The sequence below is a fragment of the Ornithodoros turicata genome, chromosome 9, assembly GCF_037126465.1.
Source record: "Ornithodoros turicata isolate Travis chromosome 9, ASM3712646v1, whole genome shotgun sequence".
Lineage (NCBI taxonomy): Eukaryota > Metazoa > Arthropoda > Arachnida > Ixodida > Argasidae > Ornithodoros > Ornithodoros turicata.
This window is the reverse complement of record NC_088209.1, coordinates 23,442,142-23,460,353: the sequence shown is the minus strand read 5'-3', so window position 1 is coordinate 23,460,353 and position 18,212 is coordinate 23,442,142. Positions and strand designations below refer to the sequence as shown.

The window sequence follows — 18,212 nt, the reverse complement described above, 5'->3', positions numbered from 1 at the left end:
GCTGTCAATAAACCTTCGGCCCTTGCCTGTTATGTCTTACTGATTACAGTTATGACGCTGTCCACCGCTGACCGGCCTGGGCGAAACTCCACCATCACCTCGGAAAAAAAAAGACGTGCTCTCAAGGTACTAGCTCAGGCGGCTGAATATCATACGCTCCAAGGTTTTCCCCACATAGCCTGTAAGAGCTATTGGGCGGAAAGAATCGATGTGATGCGGCGATTGACCTGGTTTAAGTAAAGGGACCACCATCACGGTCTTCCACTCGTTAGGGACTTCCCCTTGGCTCCAGCTCTCGTTGAAGATCCATAGGAGGGATGCTCGCCCCGACAGGCTAAGATTCCGAAGGGCCTGGGCTGGTCTGCTCCAGGGGAGGTATGCTGAGGAGAGTCCCGTAGTGCAGAGTCGAGCTCGAAAAGGGTAAGGGGCAGGTCTTTATGGGGCAGGCCGGGCCTTTAGAAGACGGCATACCAGGTGGAATACCTTGAGCTGATGGGAGCACGATTGGAGGCTGCCCTGTGAGACGCACGCAATAGTCATCCGAAATGCGCAGCTCAGAACGCGAGGTGGCTAAGAACGGGGAGCGGAACGGGTGCCGTTGAACCACAGGAGTAGAAAGTCCCTTGAGCACTCCCCAGATCGGAGACATCGGGGTGCCAGAAGACAGAGATGTCGAAAAACGACGCCAGTGATCCCGTCTGAGTTTACACAAGTGCCGGCGAACAGCCTTCTGTACCCGTCGTGCTTCTTGCCGGTCGTGTGGTAGATGGGTGCGTCGCGCACGCCGTTCCGCGCGGCGACGAAGGGCGGAGCCGCCCGTATTCGGCGTCCACTGGAGAAAAATGAAAAGGAAGCCGGAATGCCCTTGTAGCCTCCGGTGTTGCATTAGCCACTGCGCAACGGAAGTCCCACTCATTTCGGAGCCCACCACTTGAAGAAGCAACCTCGATAGCGTCTTGATAGTGTTGCAAGTTTGTCCGTCTATTGCAATGTGAGGCAGATGACTCGCGGACATGTCGTACGCTCATCAAAACCGGTACGTGGTCACTACCAAGGGTGTCAGCATCCACGCGTCATAGAGACCGGCGGGTTACTGATGGCGATGCAACGGTGAGCTCGAGACACGATGAAAGGTACGTGGTGTGAATAAACGTCGGAGAGCCATCATTTAGAACACAGACTCCTGTCGGCAAACAGACCAGCAAGTCGTTCACCTCTTGCATCACAGCGTATGCTGCCCCAAATCATATTGTGGTCGTTGAAATCCCCACAGAGCACAAAAGGCGCAGGGAGCTCATCTATAAGTGTGCCCAGTTCGTTCACGTTATAGTTGACCGCCGGCGGGAGATAGAGAGAGACGATTGTGAGGTCAAGAGAGGTGGTGGTGGTGGTGCTGGTGAAATGGCTTGCCGTTGTCGGCCTCACATAGGTGGGCAACGTCACGACTGACGCCCTGGGGGAAGGTCAAGAGAGGCCAAGCGAACTGTGCAGCAGACATATTCACCAATACCAGTCACACGCAGATGGCGTTGGATGGCCGAAATATCAGAACGGACAAAAAGCCCCGCACGGCTCGTCCTACCACAGGGCTCAGAAACGAACGTAAGGTAGTTAGATAGTCGAAAGTCCTCGGTGATACCACATTCTGCGATGCACAGCACGGGAAATTTATGCCTCCACACAAATTGGCGAAAGACCGACGGGAGACACCAGGACAATTCGAAATTCTTATAGTGACTGTGTAAATAAGTTCGGCACATTCTTCAGAAATGAGAAACAAAGTTGGTCTGGCGGTCGGGGACTCGCTAGTTGCCAGAAGAGCTGGGAAGCTTATATCGAAACCGAAACTCCTGAAGGCTCCCCTCTCCAGCGACCTGGACCCTGCGTGACGTCACGGGTATACTATAGTCTCGTGCGGGCCATCGGCTGTTTACTTTATTTGCTTGGTTTCGTTTACTTGGTTACCAGTGGGGTGAAGCCCAGTGATGCTGGATCGCTCTTCCGTGGAGGAACGCCGAATCACTCAAAGGAAAATATTCGTTGTATAGTTATATGTGCCACCTGGCGAGAAGAAATAGTGTTCACTGAAACATCACACGGAATGGATTGACTGTCGCGCTGTTACTTCAACACGTTTGTGGTGCGGAGTCTCACACCCGACAAGTACCTCAGGACGAAGGCGTCTTGAGGCACTGAGGTACTCATGTCCTGAGGCGCTTCTCTACGATGAGGTGGCCTTTAACATCGCTCGGAGTCCTGCCTCGTCTGTCAGGCTGTACACCAGGAGTCACCATGCAAAAGATTTTCGCCCTGCGGTGCCTTATAGCTGTGCAATCGAATTTACTGTGCAATGAATGAATTTACTGTGCTGTGAAGCTGTGCAATCGAGATGGTGAAGGCTCTGTAAGTGTCTTGTTTCTTTGTTTTTCTTCGCAGATCATGCGCCGCCGATTCATGTTTGAGCTGTGCCGCTGTACGTCACTGGTCACGTGAGGGGAGCAGCATACGTCACGACGCCCTCTCGTTCTGCCATGCGCACTTTTCACGAGGAACAGGAATTTTCAAAAGTGTGCGGAACAGAGCCCTCGCGCTCGCTCTATAGGTTACCTGAGCTCATCGTTCTTTCGCAGGAACTCATTTTATTCGTGTGAGAGCACTCTGCACCGAAAACCGAAAAAAATCTGGGAGTCAGCTCAGTGTTCCTTTAGCAATTCCTTACTGGTTTGCTGGATTTTCTACTCTGCTATGGGGAGCAATTCTTGTCCCCTCTACGCTCTAAACACAGAACTACACTTGCGCTTGATATATACAGTCAGGGATTTTCCTGCACTCACCCCAGAGGGGGTGCACACCCCGTGGTTTTTGTAACACCACCCTTAAAATGGATGAGATTGCTCAATACAGCTCGGCTACCAATGCATGTACCCATATAACGATGTACCTATGAACATATACACCCCCTTGTGGACACGGCACACCCCCAGAGGTCGATTTACCAGCGGCATGGCCGAGCGAGTGGTGCTAGCCAAGGTCGTGCTGAAGACTGGTGGGAGGTGGTGGGCTCGAATCCTACCACCGACTGTGCTGTCTGAGGTTTTCGCTGGGTTTTCCGAAGACTTTCAAGACGGATGTCGGCACAATTCCCCCTGAGGTCGGCCCAGGACGCATACTAATCCCTCGTCTCCCGTTCCTTCCTGCTGTCCTCTCCATGTGTCCACATATGTACGCCGCTCATAGACACAGTTGCTTCGCGGCGCTAACACGAAATACAAAAAAGGGGTCGATTTCTGGAGAAATCGCTGATACCGTTGTGGCGGGAGTGTGCTGCCGCATACCACCACGTGGCGGAAAAGGAAGAAGAGTGACCGAGATGAAGAGGAAGAGGAGAAAGACAGGAAAATGTAGTCTGGAGCCAGCACTGGACGGTTTATGTGGCCTTAATACATTTACTGTACTGTCGGAGCTGTGACTTATGCTAGCGCATGAAAGCCGTCCGCCCCCTATGGACTGCTCCAGCCTGTGGAAGTAGACTCCGCATTCCACACAGTTGAGCTTCACATCGTCCACTGCTAGCGGCACCTCGATGCAGACACATCATCGTTGCCATTGACTACCTCACTAAGTTGGTTGAAGCAAAGGGGGTCACCAACATTGAGGCGAAGCGATCGCGAAGCTGAGGCGAGGCGATCTAGCAGTACATAGAGCGCCGAATCATTCTGAAGCACGGCTGCCCAGCGGGTGCTTATAACTGATTGCGAAACACATATTATGGTCAGGTCCACCGAGAAGTACCTTGAATATCGTGGGATTCATCACTCACTGACTACTGCTTATCATCCAGCAGGCAACGGTTTAGTTGAGAGAGCCAACAAGACAACCAAGACTATGATCCGGAGGCTGGAGGCGAAGACCGCAGAAAAGTGTCCTGTCATATTGCCGTACAACGTGTTCTGTTACAACAGCGGCTACCAGGATACGGTGCGTCAGACTCCCTTCCACTTGCTGTACGGACGGGATGCTGTGCTTCCACTACACGTCGTGCACAGTCTTAGGCAGCTCGCTGACCTAGAGCAAGTGCCCGATTATGCTGCGGTCGTCAGATCCAATCTGGCGGAAGCTCGGGAGTTGGCTTCGAAGCATATGGGGTTCGCTCAGCAGAAGCAAAGCGCCTCTTCGACAAGCGTCCGTTGTTTTCGAAAAGTGCCAACTAGTGTTGCAGAGGACTCCGCCAACTGGGCTGAAGAAGACAACTCTTTACGAGGGACGACACTGCGTCCCGTCAAGGGTGTCTCCGGTCGTGTGCGAGGTATAGAGTATACTCTGACGACAGAGGGACAGGTATCGTCCATGTGGAAAAAACTGAGCCATATTTATAGCCAACTGTTGCTGACTTTGCCCAGACTTGCTGACCTGTCTTAGGGTGTCATTGTGGTGTGTCTCCTCTCCCTGTCCCGTGTTTTCGGCTGCTTCAATTATTCTGTTGTTGCTGACCTGTTCTCCCCCATGTAACTAGATCCCCTGTGTATATAGTCATTCACTTGCGTATATTTTCACTCACTGTACCTTTGGACATCGAGACGATGTCTTCGCTGGCGCCGGCATGTGTGTGTGTGCTGCCGCGTATACCCGCCAGGTGGCGGAAAATGAAGAAGGGAGACCGCGAGGAGAAGAGGAAAAGGAGAAGGACAGGAAAAGGCAGTCAAGAACCAGCACTGAACTGTCTAGGTGGTCCTTATAAACTACGGTAACTTCGACTACGTTACAACCATCATCACTCCTTGGACAGAGTGGGGTGTACGCCTCTGCGTGACACTAAGCGCAACTGTGTAAGGCGTATACGCCCCGCGCTTTCCACAAATCAAGGAGTGATAACGGAACCATTCAGTGCAGTAATGGACCTTCTGAAAGTGCTGTGTGGTAAGTTGTGTTTCAAGAGTGTATACGCCCTAAGAACTGAACGCCACCGCGCAGCACGCTGTGATTCGAAGAGAGAGGGAGACTTACGCCTTTTTGTGACCGTTCACGTAACGGCATATAGGTGGCGCGGAAAGGCGTACGCCTCCCGTTTTCAACAGATCAAAGGCGGGATCGAGATCATTCAGGGGTGATGGTTGGTCCAGGAGCGTGCACTTTTCAAGTACATTCAAATAACTCAAGAATGATTTCTTGGGCGGCTTATCTGTATGTGTTTGTGTAAGTGTTGTCCCAAGTCTGTATATAGTTATGCTCTGTTCCCGTACTCTTCTTCTTTCTAAGTGTTAAGAGAGGTCAGCCAATACTTGGCTTGCGGCTCTTTGCTTGCTTCCCTATTCCTTTGTGGGCCACCATGACATTCAATGTCGACGTTTCTATTTACAACACCGAACGGTATCCAATTACACTTGCGTGCACAACCACCATTACCAGTTCATCATGTACGGTGTGTTCACGTTTTGAATACAATTATACATCATTTCGAAAGACAGACCTGTCTCGTGTGTCGTCAAGCAACGAATCGAGCAGTGTGGCCTTTTTGGCTTTCTTTTTCTTTCTTTTCTTCAGCAAGGAGCTCAGTATAGTCTTTACAATAGCTGTTGATGGCATCAACAAATCAAAAGCATTAAAAATATAGAGAAAATGAAGAAAAGTGCGCAGCAGGCCGTGTCATACTTATGCCGTATAGAGCGTCACGGCTGACTAGGTGGCTGTTGCCAGAAGATCTCAGCTATAGTGATGGAAAGGCTGAGATGAAAAGGGACGCCTTGTGTCATGTCGGCTTCATAACGGCTTACAAGAGGAAGGAACTCTGAAATCCAAAACATTTACAAGTATGCAGTTGGTGTTAGAAATGTTTTGTTCTCTTTTTGGTGACTGTCTGGGGGACGACAAAGAAGTGAAGGTTGTAAGAAAAAGGACGAAGTTGTGCATGAGAGAACAACTTTATTTTGGCTTTGGAGAGTGGCCATTGCTGGTGGAAATGTGGGGAATAAAATAACGAGCCCCTTCACAAGAACGATCGAAGTCCGATGGTGTCCAGAAATGTCAGAAGAGCTTTGAGCGCAGAGCGTTGCTGGGCTGGATTAGGCCAGGGACCAAGCAATTTCGATAGGGAGAAGGGGCGAGAGTCCAGCTGACGAAGAGACTCGGAGAGTGTGGTTCGGGAAGGTTGGTAGTGGGAGCAATGAAGAAGAATATGCTCCGGATCCTCAAGAACACCACAGTGTGTGAGAGATAATGTTGTTTCGCATCGAGTTTCTCCTTTTCGACTCTACTATAGTTGGCATTTGACTTCCGAGGGTTTTAATTTCGCATATATGATTACTTAGTCGCGAATTTACCGGTTACGCCTTGACAGTTTCCTATATAACAGCTTCGGAATGGTGCGCGTATCATCAGTGTATATTTGTTGTTGCCGTGGCGCGCAAGCAGCATATGTTTATTCGATAAGAAAAAGAACAAAGAAAAAAAAAACGGAGAGGTCAGTCAGAAGGTCGATGTCTGGTGCGATCGTATAGCGCATATCAACTGGGTCCCCAAGGCGGCGTGTGAAGAGCTGTTTCTAGTATCTCTTGCTTGTGCTCTCTTGTGCTTCAACTGTGATGCTTCCAAAAGTGCCAACAAGAAGCAAACGGAGACCATACAAGAAAAGGCTGAATCATTAGATATGTTGCACAGAGAGCAGTCAGCTTCTGCACTTGTTCTCCGCTTAGCCTTACTTAGCGCAAGAAGAGAACATAGCGCGGAAAGCAAGTATATATATAGACAGGACGAGCGCTTGCGATTAGCGCATCAACGAGTCAACGCTATACACCTTCACAGTCAAAGAAGGGTCAACTGTTTCTCAGCTGACAATAGAGTAAGGTGACAGATGTGTGGGGCCGGTTGGTATATAGCTGGCATATAGCGACAAGGAACAAGGACAAAGACAGGACGGGTCGCACTCTCAACCTTTACTGCGCATTTGCAAAGAAGCAAATACAAACATGTCGTTTATCGCACGTACATGCAGTTTATCGATTCTCTGTGTGTATTTGCTTCTTTGCAATTGCACAGTAAAGGTTGAAAACGCTATACCCGTCCTGTCTTTTGTCCTTCTTCCTTGTCGCTATATGCCGAATATAGTAAGAGGCGGATCCAGGATTTTTCTGACGGGGAGGGGGGGTCCTGCCTTGGACAGCATGCTGTTACACTACCAAGGTCACTTGAAACTCAATGCAACGATATAAATTGAGGAGGGGGGGGGTCATGACATCGGCACCATCCCCCCCCCCCCACCCCCATTTCGATCCGCCCATGGACTCTAGTGCGCATTTCAACTCAGAGGTAATAATACGAGCACATGTGATCCACTCGCTGAAATTGCCATTGACATAAGGATTCCAAGAATGGTCCTTGCAGCTCAAGACCAGTGCCCGTAATTCTACCTATTCCGTGTGATCATGTGGGCGATCAGCAAGGAGTAGATATATATATGAACAATGCAGGAAGAATAGAGATCTGGAAACCTAAACTGGCCACCACATATCGCTTCATATACAGGTGTGGGTCATCTGCAACTCTATACGAAGAGGATCAGACAGGCTCGACGGGTGCAAATTAAATGCAATTCGAGAGGTACTCAATTTCGCTAGAGAGCATGCATGGTTGTGACAATATGGAATGACAATAGGTGGCGATCCAAACAGTTTGTTCATGCACTTTCGGTGACTGGGGGGCGCATGCACATCGACACCGCCGCAGAGAGCAAGGCGGGTCTCAATGGTATTATGCTCTTAGTGCAGCCGCATCTGAATGTGCAGATGTCCGTCGAATATTGGTGCATCTCAAATTAAGGAGAAACGGGACGGGTCGGAGTTCTGTTTACAGCTCTTCGAGGAGGCCGTTGCTTGTTTGTGTTACGTGAGCGCGAGGCGTACGCCTTTTTGTGACAACGCCTTGTCGTAATCGCGTAAGTGGCACAAAAAGGCGTACGCCTCCCACTTTTAACGAGAGGACGATGTCATCCGGGTTGATGGTTAGCTATCACTCTTAAAAATGAACTTCACCGCATTGCATGCTCCTAGCCAACCATAATCTCGAATGATATCGTTATCCTCCCTGATTTGTTGAAAGCGGGAGGCGTAGGTGTGCGTTGTGCGGTGAAGCTGTGTTTTCAGAGAGCACTTGCATTTTCATCGAGACATTTGAACGCTGTGAAAACGCGAGCACTTCCAGACTTTGCTCGACGAAGCCTCGCTACGGATAGCGGTTGACAGGAAAGGTTTTGGGTCTACAGCGAGGAAAGCCAGCTATCCCTTCCGACAGTATAAGCTCGTGTTTTGCTTTCGCCCCTCAAATAACCCAGCAGACAGCGCGTCGCTTTTTTGAGCGGTTGTAAAGCCACGTGCCAACACTCCATTACTCGAGATAAGCATCGTGCGTTTTTCAACAACCCTCCGACAAACTGTCCGAAATTAAAACGCGAGAGGAAGGAAGTGAGCCGCTTCCACCGACCAATTACGGCACGCAGGGCGGAGCCTCACGCTCCGCCTCCCTGTTCCGCCCCCTCAGTAAGCCCCGCCCCTAGGAAATCTTATTTCTCGCTCTCCCCACTTGAGCGCTGCAAATAACACGTTTTGTGTGACACCCGCAGTACCAATGCATCATCCCGGGGCCTTCTCGCAGTGACAAGTATATATATATATAGAGGACGACAATGGCATTCTTCGGCAGCAGCTATTAGGTCTTATCGCATCGTAGCTCAAACAACGAGGCATTCCCTTCCTCTGCTGGAACTGGTTGGTTGGGCGATCCCTCATTGGAAACGAGATCCGAGGATTTGCATGCCGACTGTCACAATGGCTCAGCCGAGCGCACAAAGCCCACGAATATTAACCCCGCGCAGCTCCGGGCATTTGATGAGGTACCGCAGGAGGTTGATGCTTTTTCGAGCACGGAGAGCGCAATAGAAGATAAATTCGATTAGCTTTTTGCGGGACGTCGACTCCAATTAAAGGTGCTGTGACAGTGAGCCGGTCACTCTTAAAACAAAACAGAATGTCACCGCGTAATACGATCCGATATAGTTAACCACAATCTCGAATGACATCGTTCTCTCTCCTCTGATTTGTGGAACACGCGCTTTCCACAAGTCATGAGTGATAACCGGACACTCTGAAGGCTGAACTTCACCACATAACAGGCTGAGGGCCTATCATCGCATAGAGTGATACCGTTATCACTCTTGATTTGTGCAAAGCGCAAGGCGGTACGCCTTTTCGGGGGGACACTCGACACAACTGCACAAGTGTCGCAAAAGACCATACGCCCACCGATTTCCGCAAACCAAGAGTGATAACGGTATCATTCTGTGCGCAGTGTGGTTACACTCTTAAAAACGAACTTCACCGCATAGCACGCTCCTAGCCAACGATCATCTCGAATGATATCGTTATCCGTTCTGACTTGTTGAAAACGAGAGGCGTACGCCTTTCTGTGACAATTATGAACAGCATAAGTGTCATAAAAAAGGCGTACGCCTCCCGTTTTCAACAAATCAGAACGGATAACGTTATCATTCGAGATGATCGTTGGCTAGGAGCGTGCTATGCGGTGAAGTTCGTTTTTAAGAGTGTAGGGTTCGCGTGTTGTGCGGTGAGGTTGTGTTTCAAGAGCATACACTCGCATTTACAACATGTCACAAGTCGTACACTCTTAAAAATGAACTTCACCGCATAGCACGCTCCTAGCCACGATCATCTCGAATGATATCGTTATCTGCCCTGATTTGTTGAAAACGGGAGGCGTACGCCTTTTTTGTGACACTTATGCTGGTCATAATTGTCACAGAAAAGGCGTACGCCTCCAGTTTTCAACAAATCAGGGCAGATAACGATATCATTCGACATGATGGTTGGCTAGGAGCGTGCTATGTGGTGAAGTTCATTTTTAAGAGTGTATACTCTTACAAATGAACTTCACCGCATAGCACGCTCTGCGCCAACCATTGCGACGAATGATAGAGTTATATCACTTCTGATTCGAAGAGAGAGGGAGGCGTACGCCTTTTTGTGTCAATTTGGATGTATGATGATTAACACAAAAAGGTGTACGCCTTTCCCTCTCCTCGAGTCAGAAGCGATAACCCGATCATTTGTGGAAATGGTTGGTGCAGAGCATGCTATGCGGTGAAGTGAAGTTTTTAGAATGCGAATGACGACGCTCTCTTCATCGATTTGGTGAAAATGGCGGGCGTACGCCATTTTTGTGGGAATTATGAACTGCATAATGCCACAGAAATGGCGTACCCCCCCCCCCCTTTCGGCAAATCAGGGACAGAACGATGTCACTCGGGATGATGGTTGGCTAGGAGAGTACTATGTGGTGAAGTTCATTTTTAAGAGTGTATGTTGTCCAGTTGAACGATGTATGTCACACAGAATTTCACAGCACAACACTCCCTCAACCCAAGCATCATTTGGAATGATATCGTTCTCTTATCTGCTTCCTGCATTTGTTGAAAATGGAGGTTTGAAGGCCCAACCATTGCACAGAAAGACACCGTTATCAATGAGAGTGCGGAAAGATTGTGACAGCTAACATAGCTGCATAAGTGTCACAAAAAGGAGCACGCCCCCGGTTTCCAGCAAATCAGACGAGAGAGAACGATTCCATTCGGGGCGATGGTTTCCTATACACTCTTAAAAATGAACTTCACCGCATAGCACGCTCCTAGCTAACCATCATCTGGAATGATATCGTTATCTGCCCCGATTTGTTGAAAACGGGAGTCGTACGCCTTTTTCGTGTCAATTATGATGTATTGTTTATAACTTGTTCTTGCTGAATTCCAATCCCGAAGAGATATATTTAAATTATCCATTTTCCCCAGAACAATACACGACTGGAACAGTCTACGAAAAGTATAGTGTTCTCTGCGAAAATGCATAAGTGTCACAAAAGAGGCGTATATACTTCTCCCGTTTCCAACAAATCAGGGCAGATAACGATATCATTCGAGATGATGGTTGGCTAGGAGCGTGCTATGCGGTGAAGTTCATTTTTAAGAGTGTATAAGCGTGTTATGCGGTGAAGTAGCCGTCGAATAGCCACAGGTGGTTTGAATATGCCGGTTTTACAGCCACAGCAAGGTGCACATGACGAAAGGAGATGATCTGCAGACGGATAACTCGGCAAATTCACTCATGATGGTCACAATAGCCTTCGTTCATCATCCCATCATGAAGAATGATGTGATGTGTTGATGCTGGATGATGGATTCTGAAGTTGATGTCGGATGATGGGCGGTGACGTTGATGCCGAAAGATGGGCTATGATATTCTGATGATACGATATGATGGGCTATATATATATATATATATATATATATATATATAAGTGATGTGATGGCCTGTGAGTAAGGTTCATCACGGTATATGACGCTACATGCTCCTGAGCGCGTCGTTGGCTCCAGATTAAACAAAGATATTCTTGAAATATATATTGAAATGCTATCATACGCTAATAACAATAAAATACACAATAAATTGTTAATGCGTGCTGTTGAGGACATACCCTTGTAAAAAAACAACAGAGAAAATCCATGCGGACGAAAGAATGAAGACGGATGATGATGTTGGAAAAGAAAATATAAGGGAGAGAAAGAAAATGCTGTTGTCCCGCGCACAGAGCGTTTTTCGTTTGCTTTTAGGAGGAGCGCATGCTTGGTTCACGTGGCCTGCCGCGTGCCACGAGAAAAGCCGTTGTCTCGCTTGGCCCATAGAACATCATTAACGGACGATCAACAATGGCGTCCTTCTTCGTCGTAAGGGGCATTTTCTCTTGTTCACGGCGTGTTCGCCAGGTCGCTTTAGCCACTGCTTACGGGCAGTAAAAAATGTGTCGCCTACTGTTGCACTGGCGAGCTATTATGACTCCTTATTGTGTGGCCATGTGGAACAAAAGGGGCTCGTGTGGCTTTCAATAGTGACGTCTTCTGTTCCAGCGCACGGGCAAGGAAGTCGTTCCCTTTCTTTTTTTCTGCTCGTATATAGGGCCATTTCCTCGTACATACACCAACTCAAGTGTTGCAAAAGGAGAAAGACAAAAGGTCTTTTTTTTTAAAGGCAATATGTGCGGTTTGACTTCCTATACGACGAACGCAAAAATGCTTTCAGAATGCCTTCCTGGACTTTTTGTGTACAGTTTGCTCTCTGCTCGACCTCAGAAGTAGTGGTGCCACGAGGCAGTAATTTTTTACACGTTTCTGGTGTAATTGTCTCGAGATATATGCATTGGTACACACGTTTGTGATACAATTAAGCTTCACGTCACAGAGAAGGGTGTTTTCTGAAACACCCTTCTAAATGATGTACTACAAAAAGAGAAAAGAAGGCACCATTTCAGGGCGTGCATTCCACTTAAAACGATGTTTCAATTCCAATTTCAGTTTATTTTCCTTAACGGGGGAAGGAGGAGCAAAAAGCCAGATTTTCCCACCCAGCTTCATATGGGTATTCTTCTAAAACACATTTCCAAATGGTGTTTTCGAGAAAGTGCACATTATACGGAAAACATCTTTACAGGAGCATGGTATTCCATTTGAAACACTGTTTCAGATTAGTATTTTTCTAAAACACCCTTAGCTAAATGGTGTACTCCACAAAAGGCACATTCCAAAGGGCATATACTATATACAGAGAACACCATTTAGGGGTTGTATTCCATTCAAGACAGTGTCTCAGATGGGTGTCTTGCAAATAACTTTTTACATTGTTATTACACCTCTGAGTTGAGCATCCTGAATATATAGAAAATGTGTTTACTTACAAAATACACCCCTCTGACACGTTGAAAGGTGTAAGACAAATACTGTGCTGAAGACGCGTTCACTTGTCAACCACTTTGGGTGCAGCCATGTTGTGGGACACGAAGAGTTCTGAAGACGTGATGTGATGTGATAGAGGAAGAAAAAAAATGGGGACGTAAGTCACGACGAAATCAGACTGGCTATATACCCCAGACCACCGAAGAAGACAAAGTTTGTGTCGCGTTTTCTGAATAGAATATTTATTTCACTTGTCTACGAAATGTTCAAAATATGACAAAACCTGACTGCTGAAAAATCTCGGACTAGTGTGCCACACGGCCGTCGTCCTTCAAAACGATGTCATTTGCCTTCTCGCTTTTCGCGTTTTCTTGTTATCCTTTCCATCCTATATCAATGTCTTCCTCACTTAAGCACGTTTGTCCTGATGACTTTAGTGTGAACGACAAAATTACAAACCACGAAAATAACTTACGAAGTCTCACTTTCCTTCTATATGCAATTGTTTCAGCCATCTATGTGCACTTAACCGTGTTCCTATAGCGAAGGAATCTCGATCTTCTGAATCACCCTGCGAAAATTGAGCGTCTCCTCAAACTTCATGTACCCATGTACCCTATATACAATGAAACTACGATGTTCCATACAGCGGCTTTTTTAGCCGTTGTGTGGAACATCGAGGCGCTGCTGATGGATGCTATATCGTGGCAGAGGCGCAGTCCTGGTGACATTCGAAATTTGAGCTCAGGGTCAACTCTGTGCGAGAGTGAGGCATGTGGAATGCTAACTTATGTTTGTCACCTATCTTCGCCCTTGTTATACTTGGGAAAATATGATCGCGGAGAAATAAATGGAAAACCAATGGGGAGTCCTAATTATGCGAAATATGGATCATTTTGTTGCATTTTCGGTCATTGGATGCAGCTAATTCCGTTCTGTCCTGCATGTGTTTGGGCCCTTAATTCGTTTCCAATGTGCACAACCAACCAAAGTCCTCCGAATGGGGTATAGTTGGTTATTATTGGTTGTCTTTTTGTCCGCTTTTCGTTAATTGTCTGCTTAACCTAAACATGTGCACAAACAACCAGCTACCACATTCAACCTTCTACCCTGAGTTCACCATATATCCCCCTCTCATCTCTGCATGCACGTCCTGCATATTCCCTTTCACATCTGTTCGATGGAATGCGCACCCAAACTGTGCGCCTCATTGTTTGATTCAACAAACATGATGTAGTCCTTAGGCCCTTGGTACTAACGATGGAAGAAATTATCTATGCGTGTTCTTTATTTGTTACTATATATATATACTCGTAATTGCCTGTTTTTTTTGGACCGCGCAAACTGTCTCACGTGCTATAATCATTCTAAGAAAAAATTGTAACTTCTATATCGTTACCACCTAGGTCAACACAGCGTCTGGTAAAGGGTGTAAAAGGGTGGTAAAAGCAATTATCATATACTGTATCCAAATCGCTACAAAAAGGCGTACGCCCCCCTCGCTCACCGAATCAGAAGCGATAAACCCTATCATTCGTGGGAGAGAGCGAGGTAGCAGTTAGAACTTTGCAACCTCTTAGGCACAACATATGCGACAACTATTACCTCCTAAGGGGTGTAACTGCTTCACCTTTTTTTTTTTTTTTTTCTAAGAGTGATGGCCAGCAACGGGTTAGCCATTATGCTTAATATTTAAAAAAATATATAAGATTTGGGAGGCTTTCTGGAGAGAATTCAGGACCGCACTTATACAGTGTCTTTAAATGAGCTAGGCTCTCCTTGGTCAACTCCAGCCCAACAACGATCTGTCCATAAAGCGCTGCTAACCTTTCTGGGACATCGTTGGGCTTCGATCTTCACTCTTGAGGCTGAACATTACAATTTCACCAAACTATACAGCGAGCATCCGCTTGTGGCTTTGGAACACTCCAATCATCATCATCATCATCAAAATAAAGCTGCTGTTAGAGTAAGGAACAGCTTGTTAGTTGTTATACAGAGAAAGGTGGTGGTTGTGAAAAGCCCATTCTTTAAAAAAAAATAAAATAAAAAGACAGAAATGGAACGCCTACAACGAACTTAGAACCAGAACACAGTTCAGAAATGGGGGAGTAATGCATTACATCGCGATAATGAGTAATGTTACTGCATTACATTTTGTGGACGAGCAATGAGTAACGTAACGTCATTGCATTTTGGCTATAGGTAACGCGTTACTCGTTGCTATAGAGTTGAAAATTCAGGCATTTGTCTAAAGTCAGCCGTTACGAATTGTGACAGGAACAGGCAACGAAATTCTGCACGCTATTTTTTTCCCAGCCACTTTTTTTGTCACCGACCAAGTCACCGCAAGAAAGATGGACAGAGTCCATGCATGTAGAGTCTTTGAACACCAACCCTTTCAACACTGCAGTTAATCCTGCCTATGATTGCTGATTTATATGACGCATATATACTGCTCACCCAAACTTTTACCGCCGGTAGTGCATGGCGAAGTATAAAAGACTAATCACGTCTCTTTCAACAAGTTCACGAAAAAGCCAATGACCGTGTTAGCGGCTTCTGGGAAAATGGTAACGTCGCTACTTGATGAAAGTAATGGCATATAGTAATGCATTACGAAGCACGAGGTAATGAGTAATGGTATAATGCGTTACAAAATAAAAATAATTTCCTCCAACTCTGGAACACACGCACGTCCATGATGGCAGGCAGCATCCCGGCCGTTACGTGTTTCAATGAGCCCTTAGGAACAAAGCGCATGGTAATTGGTTCCGTAATAAAGGTGCTTTAATGAAAGCTCCGTTTGAGATGCAGGAAGTGGCTCTATGGGCGTGGTGGCGGCCACCATTGTGCGGGAGGGTCGCTCTTCGCTGCTGCCCAATTATACCGCGAACATGGTAGCCACAGGAAGGCCTCTTTAGTGACTGCTGTTTATATTCCTCGTGCAGGTAATGAATGCACATCATCGACATCCGCGTCGAAGGCCGTATATGCGGTGTAGATGCACCAGAAAAAAAAAAAAGTGACCGGCGGCATGGCCGAATGGACACGGCGTTCGCCCGTTGGTGCCATAGTGGCCGCCCAAGGCCACGCTGAAGACTGTGAGGGTTCGAGCCTACAACCTGCTGTGCTGTCTGAGGTTTTCCGACTTTTTTTTTAAAGAAGGATGTAGTTACAGTTCCACCATGAAGTCGGCCCAGGAAGTATACTGACTGCATTTTTTCTACGTCTCTTTCTGTCCACGTCTGTAGGGCTCTCATATAGTTACGAAGACAACTTTAGTTAAAAGATAGCAAAATAATTGCACTCAGTTGGTGGTGGTGGTAGTGATGGTGAAAGGGCTTGCCGTTGTCGGCCTCACGTAGGTGACCAACGTCACGACTGGCGCCCTGGGGGGAATGTGCGTCCTGGGCCGACTTACAATCCTTTAGGACAGAAGGTCCACCAAACAGCGTTTACATCTATAATCCATCATACAGCAGCGTAGAACTCTCAGCAGGAAGCGCCACATTTCGTTTCCTTTCTTTCCTTTCTTTTTTTGTTTTTATTTCAATGTCATTTCCATTTCCGTTCGATAGCATAGTTAAAAGCTGGATTTTTCTATTTAAAAATCAATTTCCTTTCGTTGATGTATGAAAAAGAAAAAGAAAAAAAAAGGCTGCCTGGATGAAGGTCTACATGAAACACGCGCGCACATGCACGATCACTCAAACAAGCGAGCTATATGGTAAGCGAACCCCGGTGGATGTCGCTCGTACGTGGAACTCAATTCCTCAGTACTAGCGCCCTCTGCTATAGTATTCAGGCACCCTGGTATTAGTTAGCAGAAGAATCACATGTTTTCGTACCATTTGCACTGGAACGCGCGGCTCAAAATAGAAGGTTCCAACCTCAAAGTAACCCAAGAAAGAAAACTAGAGGACAGACTGCATTACAATCCCTTTGAAACAGCGTCTATACTGCCTGCAGATGCCATTGGGCGATGATATAGTGATCCGATTCCAGCGTACGCGCTTTGTTTTCCAGGGTACCCTCCACTGCTGCGGGGAGCTTCGGAAGAGTGACACGATAGTGTGTGCTTCCGGTCGCTATAATGTCGACAAACGAAGTTCCGGTGACACTATTTGGCCATTTCCTCTCTGCGGGGAGTGGGAACGGGGCTGGCGTGGCAGCGGCATCGTAATCGATGCCCAGTTGCCATGATGATCACAGCTGAGGCCAGTGATCTGCGATGAACATTTAATGCGAATCGGAGGACGTTCATTGCTCCGCTATTGCGTAATCATGTAATGTAATCAAATCATGTAATGGAGCTTCTTTGCAGAAGTGCAGAATACAAGACCCTTTGAAAACGTGTCGTCGTTTACTTATTTTATTTATTTATTTATACATACTGCAGTCTCGAAGGCTATGGCATCAGGAACAGGCATACATCGTGTAATAAATCATTTAAAGCAGGGATCTCAAACACGTGACCCGCACGACCCGCAGTCAGCTATCCTTCGGCCCCGTGGCCCTTGACCAGCGAACAGAAGGAAGTTGCCTTCTCAAAAAATAAAATAAAATAATTATAAAGGAGTAAGAATTGCACAAGATTTTCAGGCACTGCTTTGACCCTTGTCAGCCGTAGTGCCCCTGTCATATATACGTACATATACGTATATACGTACATATACATACGACGGTGGTTCCATAAGTTTCCGGCCCGAGGTAGAAAATGCGCGCGAATTTGAAAATGCGATTAAGGACGCGTGGCGCCATCTGTTGGAGGGCCGGAGCACCACCCTCAGCCCTCTCCATGCTTTTGTCGGTTGGAGAGCGGTATTTCAAACAGCCAAGGTGTACTCTTCAGTTAAAATGGAAAAAATCGAACACCGCGCTGTGATAAAATTCTTGACAAAAGAGGGACTTTCGCCTAGAGAAATTAAAGCGCGACTGGACAACGTGTACAGGGAAGCCTCTCCGTCGTACACAACGGTAAAAGCCTGGGCTAAGCAGTTTCGACTGGGGCGAGAGTCCATTGAAGATGATCCACGCGATGGTCGTCCAGTGGAAGTGGTGACACAAGAAAATTTGTCTCTTATCGAGGAGGAAGTGCTGAGCGACAGGCGTCTGAAGGTGAAGGAAATCTCAGAAAGGCTGGGGCTTTCGAAAACAACCGTTTTTTCGCATCATCGGCGATGGCCTTCACATGAAAAAGGTCAGTGCGAGATGGGTGCCACGACTTCTCTCGTCAGTTCAAAAGCAACAGCGCGTCGTCTGTGCCAATGAGTTTTTGGAGCTCTGTCGAGAGAACGAAGAAGAAATATCGAAGTCAATTGTCACAGGGGATGAGACTATGGCGCTCTACTATGATCCCCTTTCGAAAAAGGAGTCGATGGAATGACGCAAACCAGGAGAAGCACCCCCAAGAAAAGCCAAGGTC

The 18,212-nt window shown here is 47.2% G+C and overlaps 2 long non-coding RNA genes across 3 annotated transcripts in view; one reads left to right on the top strand and one right to left on the bottom strand.

The window, feature by feature from the left end:
• Positions 1 to 18,212, bottom strand: part of LOC135368400 (uncharacterized) — a 214,934-nt gene that overhangs the window by 161,190 nt on the left and 35,532 nt on the right. The window contains exon 2 of one of the 2 annotated variants that reach the window (XR_010414769.1): positions 12,787 to 12,895. The exons of the other annotated variant lie outside the window; for it this stretch is intronic. This is a non-coding gene — a long non-coding RNA (uncharacterized LOC135368400). The remainder of the gene's footprint in view (positions 1 to 12,786; positions 12,896 to 18,212) is intronic. 2 annotated transcript variants of the gene reach the window in all.
• Positions 3,920 to 17,118, top strand: LOC135368401 (uncharacterized). The gene is made up of 3 exons (XR_010414770.1): positions 3,920 to 4,917; positions 15,736 to 15,926; positions 16,814 to 17,118. It is a non-coding gene; the product is annotated as an uncharacterized LOC135368401 (long non-coding RNA).